Source organism: Palaemon carinicauda, chromosome 2 (assembly GCF_036898095.1).
Source record: "Palaemon carinicauda isolate YSFRI2023 chromosome 2, ASM3689809v2, whole genome shotgun sequence".
NCBI classification, from domain to species: domain Eukaryota; kingdom Metazoa; phylum Arthropoda; class Malacostraca; order Decapoda; family Palaemonidae; genus Palaemon; species Palaemon carinicauda.
In genome coordinates this window covers 92,359,360-92,370,755 of record NC_090726.1, presented here as the reverse complement: position 1 = coordinate 92,370,755, position 11,396 = coordinate 92,359,360, and the positions used below count along the sequence as shown (strand labels likewise).

Here is an 11,396-nt window from a genome sequence, read left to right as displayed (position 1 = left end):
TAGTTCTGTGTGATGAAACCAGAGAAGGATTGGAGGGGAAGCTAGAGAGATGGAGAGAGGAATTGGAGAGCAGAGGGGTATATGTGTTGCAATCCGCAGAACCAATTAGATGATATACATTTGCTGGGTGAAATAGTGAAGAGGACAGAAAAATTCAAGTACCTAGGGTCATATGTGGAGGAAACAGCAGAACTCCAAACGGAAATGAACAGTAGAATTCAAGCTGGATAGAATAATTGGTAAAGAGTGTCGGGAGTATTGTGTGATCGAAGGATAAACCTAAACTTAAAGGGAAAGGTACATAAAACTGTAGTGAGACCTGCCATGACATATGGTGCAGAGACATGGCCCATGAAAAAGATCTATGAGAAGAAAATGAATGTTGCAGAGATGAGAATGCTAAGAAGGATGGCTGGGATCACGAGACTAGATAAGGTTAGGAATGACTTGGTAAGGGGAACAACAAAGGTTACAGAGGTGTCAAAGAAAATCCAAGAAAAGAGACTCCACTGGATTGGGCACGTAATGAGGAGAGACCAGAAGTATGTTGGGAGGAGGATGCTGGATCTAGATGTTCCAGGTAGGAGGAGGAGGGGAAGACCAAAAAGAAGGTGGATGGAGTGTGTAACAGCAGATATGGAGGAGAAAAGATCTCACAATGGAGGACATCGGAGATAGAAGAACTTGGAAATGGCTCTCTAGTAATAGCGACCCTGCTTAGCGGGAAAAGCTTTAGTCGAAGAAAAGGCTAGGACCGTTAGGCAATACTCGGCCAGTGCTTGAAACGACACTAGGAAGTTTACATCTTTTGACCGCATCTTTTTACTAATAACACATCCATTTTTCAAGTTGTCGACTGGCAGCTAGTACTGAGTATCTGCTCTCAAAATCCATAACGCACTAGAGAGAGAGAGAGAGAGAGAGAGAGAGAGAGAGAGAGAGAGAGAGAGAGAGAGAGAGAGAGAGAGAGTGGAAAATTTTCTTAAATTTACATTAAAAGGTTTTTACTCTTTTATAAACAAAGATAGGTTTTAAACTACTGTAATGGATAAATAAGTTTTATACTTTCATCAAACGTAAAAAATTCAACCTTCTTTAATATTCCATATGTTTTCTTTTTAATTCAAATATATTCAAAATTACTATTGTGAAAGAGAACTAGGCTTAAACATATTTTCATTAAGATTATCTTTTCCTTCTACATTTACTAAGTTTCCTCTGCAAGTTTACTTGCTCACTTTTCCCCATACTTTCTTTTCCCGCTATCTCTCCCTTTCCTATCTCTATCTTAAAGTCTATCACTTACCCTATCTCTCATTCCCTCGTTCTCTCTCCCCTGATTCTCCCTATTCGATGCAAACTCATGGTTATTGTACCCTCTTCATTTGTCCTTTTTCATTTTTTACTTGTCATTGATCTCACGCACACACCCTTCCCGTATCTTTCTCTCTCGAGTTTTTTTGTTCTTTTTACATCGTTTGCAAATTTTAGATTATATTTTCCATTCTCAAAATGCTTCTCGTTATTATTTCCACCGAAGTTACTTGCTCCCAGTCTAAGAATCGCTTCCATTATGAATTACAATTCTCTTTTTTTAGTCCTTGCTCCTAGATTTTCAACTCTCTCTCTCTCTCTCTCTCTCTCTCTCTCTCTCTCTCTCTCTCTCTCTCTCTCTCTCTCTCTCTCTGCTTCCTTCTAGCCCTCCTACTTATCTGCCTAAGTCTACATTGTCCCAGAGCTCTCATTACCGACTCTCATAAGACATAATACATTCAGCGACAATGTTAAAAAACGGCTGTCAGCCCCTAGGAGATTTTTGCCGAGGTAACAAAGGAGATCAGGAATAATAAAAAGGCTGCCGTGACGGCTGCCTCAAGCGAACCTCTTCCGCTGCGACGTCCCAAAGCTGAAGGGAATAGAGAACAAGGAGGGGACGGGGATGGGGACTATAGGGAAGATGGAAATGAGGGTCTTGGTCAGGTTCATATCGCGTAGGCGGGAGGAAGATCTAGGCGGGGGGGGGGGGGGGGGGGGGGGATACGGGTTTCGTGATGATTTTGTGATAATACTACAACGTTGAGCTTTAGCTGGATTGTTGTAATGCAGCAGCTGAAGAATTCTCGCTGGATTTTACAGATATAAGAGATAAGTTTTGGAGGAAAATAATTTTGGATGCTAGATTATATGTAAAGCAATTTCGTTAAGATACGTTAATTTCTAGAGGCGGAATCTTATGTCCCTTCCTTGGTTTCGGATCTTTCTTGTAATATTTTTCAAACTGCAATTGATACGACACCCACGTTCTCTTTTGTTTGTATTAAATGAGGTTTTTATCTTGATAGGATGCTCTCTATGCGTGATTATCCTTCATACCAAAATTGATGGATAACACAGAGTTCCAAAACACCATTCATTACTCAGAAAAAACCAAGATACGATAGAGATCAATTACTCGAAGACTTGGTAATTCTGGCCCTCTAGGCAAGGAACTAGCCAGAACCTTGACGCAAGTGATTTAATTAACGTGGGACCCTTTTCTTTTATTCAATAGTAGCATAAAATATAAAATTCTGCATTAGGAACTCGTTCTAAAAATTTTCAAAGGGCCCTATGAAGCTGGGAATTACTTGGCTCTGCAAATTTCTGACAGTAACTAAATGTTTTATCAAGTCTAACAAAGTTGTATGCGTGAGTAAGACGTACTATTTCCTAAGCAAACGTTATATTCTACACAAATAAAAATTCCATCATGCCTAATCCCGTGTGTCTTTGGTTTTCCTTTATTACTTTAAAGTAGGTAAAGTAACTAGAATCAAGTGAAAAAAGTTAAATTTTCATGAGTAGATTAACTGGAAATATCATAAAATTGCACAAGTATGGATAGACAGCATTTCCATAAGGCTCCCTTGCAAATTAACAAAGAAATCGAAAGTTACATTAAGGCTTTAATAAACTTGGAAACATGTTTCATTCTTAGGAATACCTAACTACGCATATTCCTTGTCCTCCATGTCCTTTGCTTGCAGCTATCTCCCAAAAACACGCTATTCCCAATCTGCTCCTAAGATCGGTTTTTTTTCCATCACCGTAACGAGAGATTAAGGCAAGAATCCAAACTCTAATGCATCATTTTCTCGTTATAAAGGCACGGTCAGCAAAAAGATGCTTAATATGTTAGTTTTTGAAAACGTTCTTTCTGGTAAGATTCTATTTATGTCACAGTTCCTAACTTTGACATTATTAAAGATAAAAAACAATCGTTACCCAAGCGACAATAATAAGAACAATTATAATAACCCGCAAGAACACCACTCCAATACTCCTTATAACATCTTAGCGTTTATTAAGAACTGATTTCATTACCAGAGATTGCAGTTGAAGGTGGGTAACTTGATCCTCTCGCCAAGTGACAATGTTGTTAATGGCCCTCGTTCGAATCACCACCGATATAGCCTGTGACGCACACGCCTAAGCAAGATTTTTCATAATTAGAAGTTGCATTTGTGAAGGCATCTTGAAAAAACTATTTCTGGGTCAAATGCTGTTCTTGTGGAAGAGGATATAATAAATATCGTGTCATAATCTATATAGATTGCAAAGAGTTGCTGTTGATTGGCACCATGCGAGTATAAGAATATGATGTCAGATGTTCCTCTGGGTAGTGATTTTGACTTGTGGCGTTACTCTCTATGCTTCAATTCCATCTCCTAAATACAGATCTGAGGTTGCTGAATCTCTTTATAGAGATATAGCTGAAATTAGGGCAAATTATTGGGACTGGAGCTCAACCCTAACAAAACTTACAGTCTGATTGTAAGAAGGTCGAGGACAGCCGCTCCTCAAAATTCCAGATCACTGCATTGATGATATTTCTTAAGTTACATACAACTCTTTTAAAATTTTGGGTGTGATTCTGAATTGCAAATCTACTTTTAAGAAACACACTGGTCTGTTGTTTATTCAATATCACAAGAAACTGGCTCTTTGAGAAAGACTCTTAAGATTTTTAGTGATCAATGTATCTTGAAGAAATCATTAATTCTTTCATTCTTCTTTTTTTTTTTTTTTTTGAGTATTGATCTCCTGTTTTGTCTCCAGCTGCTGAATCTCCTCTTAACTAGTTGCAAAAAACTTCTGGTCTATAAAATTTCTTATTATTGACTTGGATACTGATCTCTGGCCCAATCGTCCAATAAGTTCTTTGTGCATGTTGTATGTTTTTCATAATTCTGACTGTCCTTTACATTAAGATTTGACTTTACAATCCTGTACTTAGTACTGTGTATGCAGTTAATCCTAAGTCCTGCCTTTTCCAGTACAAGGCTCAACACTGCATAGTATTCTAGAAGTTTCATTTCAGCTGTGACCAGATTATGGAATGATTTTAATCTAGTAGTTAAATCAGGGGAACTTCAGAATTTAAATTTGCCGCAAATGTTTTGATGTTGATCAGGCTGACATGACTCTATCTTCTTAGTTTATATAAAACTTTATACTTCTTACTGATTACTTTTCATATAGATTATTCATCTCCTTATTCACTTTCCTAACTGGGTTTTTTTTTTCCATATTGGAGCCCTTCAGCTTAGTTTCCTGCTTTATCAACTAGAGTTGTAGCTTAGCTATTAATAATAATAATAATAATAATAATAATAATAATAATAATAATAATAATAATAATAATAGTAATAATAATAATGATAAGTCCTATTTATCACAGTTATATTTTAGACTTTAATAATGATAATAATAATAATAGTACTACTACTACTACTACTACTACTACTACTACTACTACTAATAATAATAATAATAATAAACATAATAATAATGACTTATCTGTTACAACTAGATTTTAGATTTTAATAATAATAATAATAATAATAATAATAATAATAATAATAATAATAATAATAATAATAATAATGACTATTATATCATCGTCCTTAATAATTTTGATATATTCTAGATATTTCTTTTTATTAATGTTCATTTATAGGTTATTTGTAACCTCTCTATTCTTTTGACTAAATCTGTGGTTTTCACTCCTGGAGCCCTTCAGGTTGTAAAATTCTACTTTTCCAATTATGGTTGCACCTTGGGTTGTGATAATAATGCTAATAATAATTCTATATACAAAAATTAATTAGACTCGACACAGTGAATTTGGAAACCTCCCCTGCCTGCTTGTAAAGTCAAAAGACGATCGAAGAGTCTTTCCAATGCCAGTGGCACTAATGTATGGCCTGGGAAGTAATGCTAAAAGGTTTTACACTATGCCCAAGCAAAGCTAGGAAGCAAATGCATGACATGATTACTTATTCTGTTATTTCGCCGAAGATATACGAAGAAAATCGGATCATTTATCATATCTACGAACAACATATGAGTACCAGTGTAATTATATATGTACTGAATATACGAGTATCTGCACATTTGTATACAAGTATAAATGTTTGCGTTTATATGCATATAAAAATGTATATAGAGTGAATGTATATATGTATGTATATAGTTGTATATATACACACATACACACACACACACACATATATATATATATATGTATATATGTATATATATATGTGTGTGTATGTGTGTATATGCAGTATATATATATATATATATATATATATATATATATATATATATATATATATATATATATATATATATATATATATATATATATTCATACTCATAGATTGGCGTCAATGACCTTTGATATTAGGATGTCAGAGAAATTCAAATCAATCAATCAATCAATCATACACATACATATATACTATATAATCATATAAACCTATATCCATATATATATATATATATATATATATATATGTATATATATATATATATATATATATATATATATATATATATATATATATATATATATATATATATATATACTGTACATATAAATACATATGTATGGGTTACGGTAATTTTACAAAATATGTCACTTTAAAAGAATAAACAGCCATTATGCAAAAAGACCAAATTTATGGTCATATTGCAAAATTACCTAAATATTTCGACATTTTGCAAAAGGACCAAGATTTTGGTCCATTTACAAAATCCTCAGTATCATCGTTGTTCGGTTTGAAAAATGGCCAAAGAGCAAGTAGCCAGATAAAAAAAAAGCGAAGAAATGGTAGTATGTAGTGAACGTTAAATCAAATAAGTTTATTTATTCTTAGAAAATACACATACAGACACACACACACACACATATATATATATATATATATATGTATATATGTATATATGTATATATATTATAATATTTATATATATGCATCTGTATATAAATATATATATGTGTGTGTATATGTGTATATATATATATATATATATATATATATATATATATATATATATATATATATAACTATATATATAGAGAGAGAGAGAAAAAGATATATATATATATATATATATATATATATATATATATATATATATATATATGTGTGTGTGTATGCATATATATGTATATATGTACATATTTATATAATATAATATTTATATAGCTATATGAATATATATATATATATATATATATATATATATATATATATATATATATATATATATATGTGTGTGTGTGTGTATATGTATATAAATGTATATATCTACATATATATAATATAATATTTATATATATATATATATATATATATATATATATATAGAGTATATCACATCGGTGAAGTTAGCAACAGCCAGTAATCTACGTACATTGCACAATATGGAAGTTGTTCCTAATATCCGTTCATCCCCAACGTTTTGTGATTTTCTTAATCAGATCCTCCAGGGCTACTGATATATAGCTACTGATATATATATATATATATATATATATATATATATATATATATATATATATATATATATATATATATACATATATATATATATATATATATATATATATATATATATATATATATATATATATATATAACTATATATAGAGAGAGAGAGAAAAAGATATATATATATATATATAACGGATTTTGAGCGAAGCGAAAAATCTATTTTTGGGTGAGATGGCCATGTCGTCCTGATGGAAGTTCCTATAGGGTAGCTTCCTAGGGTATATTACAACTACGGCGATATTCCCAGAGAATTTACCTTAAGGTACCAGAATTCTAACTCCTGGAGCGAGTATCCCTCGTGAAAGGGATATCGCGACATATCAGAGGACGTATTCTAGACACGTCACATGGCAATCTACATCCTGGACAGAGATTTCGTCTCGTAGGAGGTGATTGGCGAGATACGAATTCGGGAAAGAAAAAGGGGAGCCGCTCCCAAGGCTTCCCTATCCCCCGATTCGTATGCGTGCCTGGCGCCAATCCTGGCGCCATCTGTATTCCTTGTAGCGTACACGAGGTGCTACAGATACTGTTTTTTGGGCTCAAGCCATGTCGTCCTGATGGAAGTGTACCAGAGCATTACTGTATCTGGGGATTCTCAGAACGTGCCGTACTCCCCGGAGGTAATTTTTTCCCGGTCGACTAGACCTAGAGACCTAAGATGTTACCGTTATACATCTTTTCAACTAACTATAAACTATGTTAGAGCTTCCTGCCCCCTACAGGGAAGAGTCCTACTAGACTCTGGAAAAGTCTCGAAGAGTACATATATCTATGTATGAATACCAGGCAAGCTAATATAGTGGTCTCGCCCTATATTAAGTAAAGCATAGTTTGTAAAGAACCACTGCGTCAATATGAAATATCGACCAGTTCTCCGCACAATACTTGTATTGGACAAAGGTTTTATATCCGCATAGGAGGAAAACCAATGCAACATAGCTTGCATAAAGGAACAATTCTATTAGAATTATCCCAGATAAGATACATAGAATGAATGCTCAATTATACCAATAAATTGACACAGGTGAAGGAGACGCAAGGTTCTCAAGAACCAGATTATTGACAGGCAATAAATAGACAGGTTAACCACAATTATATATATATATACATAAGAAGAGGATAACCCAAAACTTTAAGCATAAGTATGATAGTAAACAGAGCTTGTTTGTCTGAAAGAAAAAACATTAGATGCCACTTTTAAGATACCGAGGTATCAAAGTCATAAAAGCCTGTATTACAAATCAATGACATTAGCGTTAGAAACGCTCGGCACACATGTCTGCACTTATGCTAGGTTCACCTTCGGAAATGGAACAGTCTGGATGGGCAACACAGTGCCCTCACTTAGTTTGTAGTACAGTATGTAACTACACACTCACCCTGGAATTAATCGTCCCAATTAAGACCACTGTTCCTCGCAGAGTTAAACAGTAGGGTTAACACCGCGACCCACTGCTACCACAGATCTCTTTTAGTTCCTCTACTTGCTTCGCATAGTGGTGAAAGAACACTCTGGAAGACTTCCAGCCAGTGTATGAACGGAGATGTTCAAAATCCATACAATTAAAGAAATTTAAGAATGAGGCAACTTTCCTCGGATCGTGACCTGCGGGTGTATTGTCAGGATCCGCTCTGCGAATAAAATATGTGATTTTCGCTCTGAGTTGATTCAGAGATAAATTTGAGCCTGATGTTTCTCCCCTGAATAGTTGACCACCCTTGAAGTCTGAAGTTCTATGAAGATAGACCTTTAGGCATTCTACTGGACATAGAGATGCATCTTCTTTCAGAGGGCAGATTCTCCAGGGACCCCACCTGTTGGTGGGTAACTCATTCTTGGCGAGAAACGTAGGATCCGGAAACAGGTTCAGTTCTCCCCCATCCAGGAACTGAACACGACCTGCCTCTCTCGAGAGGCTACAATCTCACTAACCCTGGCCCCGGACGCGAGTGCAAAATAGGAAAATAACTTTTTGTGTCAAATCCTTTAACGCACACTCTTCATTGCTCAACAGAGAAGCGAAATGAAGAACTTGTCTAAAGACCATGAAATGGGCTTTGGAGGTGCTGAAGGTCTGAGCCTAGCACAGGCTTTCGGGACTTTATTAAAGATCTCGTTACCTAGGTCGACCTGGAAGGCATATAGAATGGGTCTTGTCAAAGCAGACTTACACGCTGAAATCGTGTTCGCTGCCAACCCTTGACCATGGAGGTGGAGAAGAAAGATAAGCAGAAGTCTGTCAAGATCTCCTGCGGAATCTTCGCCTTGACAAAAGGCCACCCATTTTCTCCAAGATGACTCATATTGCCTTCTAGTAGGTTTGCACTTATATTCCTCAAGGAAGTCTATACTGGCTTTCGAAATCCCGAAACGCTTTCTCACCGCTAGGGAGAGAAAATCATGAGCTGCAGGGTCCGGGTTTTCTGTAATGAAGCGCAGACAGTTGACTTCTGGACTCGCTGGGTCAGAACTGGATCTGGTAGTGGTACAAACTTCAGCTACAGTTCCAATGCCAGGAGGAACCACACGCTGTTCGGCCACTTGTGGGCCACTATTGCCGCTACCCTTTGAAGGATCTCAGTTTGTTGAGGACCCTCAACAGAAGGTTGTGAGGAGGGAACAGATAAATCTTGGACCATCTGTTCCAGTCGAGGGACATCGCGTCCACTGTTTCCGCTAAGGGGTCCTCGTACGGGGCACGTACAGGGGCAACTTCTTGTTGTCTTTCGTCGCAAAGAGGTCTATCTGCAGTTCTGGGACTGATTCAGAATGAAGGAGAATGATCCTGGGTCTAAGGACCATTCCGACTCTATCGGTGTGAACCTGGATAGAGCGTCCGCTATCACATTGCGGACTCCTTGAAGGTGAACTGCCGACAGGTACCACTTCTTCTTTTCCGCCAATCGGAAGACGGCCAACATCACCTGGTTGAGAGGTGGTGACCTCGATCATTGTCGATTCAATTATCTCACAACTACCTCGCTGTCTATCACCACCTTATGTGGATCGAGTGACGCGGGGAGACTTTCTTTAAGGTAAGGAGCACTGCCCTAGCTTCTAGAAAGTTTTATGTGAAAGGTCTTGAATAGCCTGGACCAAGTCCCCTGGACTTTTTTCCGATGAGAGTGACCTCCCCATCCCTCCTTCGAGGCGTCTGAGTGAATCGTCACCGACGGGGGAGGTGGCTGAAGAAGAACCGACTTCTTTAGATGTCTGGTTTGGGACCAAGGCCTGAGAAGAGTTCTTAGCCGAAGCGGCTGGTCTTCTCAGATCTCTTCACGCGTTTGATGCATAACTTCTCCAAACTCTGATTGCATCCTTTAGCTGTGCTCTTAGCACTGGGTCTGTCACCGAAGCAAACTGGAGAGAGCGCAGTACTCTCTCCTGCTCGTGTCTTGATATCCTTTCGGAATCTTGAAGTCTCTTGACAGAACCCGCTATCTCCTTCCTTTTCTTCGCCGGGGTGGAGAAACGGTGTGACAAAAGGTCCCAGTGGATTCCCAGCCACTGGAACTTTTGAGATGGAGAAAGTCGAGACTTTTTCTGTTGATCTTGAAGCCTAGGTACTCTAGGAACTGGATCACTTGACTGGAAGCTTGCAAGCATTCTGTCTCGGATGCTGCCCACACCAACCAGTCGTCCAGGTAGGCTACTACCTGAATTCCCTTTAGGCGTAATTGTTTGAGAGCTACGCTCGCAAGCTTCGTAAAAATCCTTGGGGCTATGTTTAGCCCGAATGGCATGGCTCCGAAGGCGTATAGTCTTCGTTGTAGCCTGAACCTAGGTAGGGGGAGAGTCGATGGCTAATTGGAATGTGCCAATAGGCGTCTAACAAGTCTATAGAGACGGAATATGCCCTCTTGGGCAGTAAGGTCCTTATGTGTTGCAGTGTTAGCATTTTGAATTTGCAATTCACTATGAACTTGTTGAGTGGCGACAAGTCCAGAATGACTCTGAGCTTTTCCGAGTCTTTCTTGGGAACACAAAACAGCCTCCCTTAGAAATTGATGGGCTTCACCCTTCGGATCACCTTTTTTCTCCAACAGTTCTTGAACGTACTCCTCCATAACGGGGGTGGAGTGTTGGAAAAACCGAAGGCACGGGGGTGGAGTGCTGTACCAGCTCCCGCCCAGTCCATTCTTGAGTAGGCTGTGGGCCCAGGGATCGAAGGTCCACCGATCCCGAAATTTCAGAAGTCTCCCTCCTACCGGTATCACCTCACTTGGACTGCCGTCCTGAGGTCTTGCCTTCCTGACCACGACCACCCCTGAATCCCCTTCCCCTTGAGGGGCATCTAGACGAGCCTCTGGCTGCTCCTCTAGGCTTTGCTCGAAAGGAAGTAGACTGCCCTTCGAACGCTGGGGTGAATACGGTGGACTGTGTTGACACGGCCTGGGGTACCCACTGAAAGGTGGTCGGGGTTTGTGCCACGATCTGGGGCACTGGGGGCAATGGCAATTGCAGTTGCTGTTGCTGTCTAATAGGCTTGGCTAGCCGAGACGGTAGCC

At 38.0% G+C, this 11,396-nt stretch overlaps 1 pseudogene; it reads left to right on the top strand.

Moving 5' to 3' along the window:
• Positions 1-721, top strand: part of LOC137618450 (uncharacterized) — a 1,401-nt pseudogene extending 680 nt beyond the window's left edge.
• Positions 722-11,396: the final 10,675 nt, after the last annotated feature.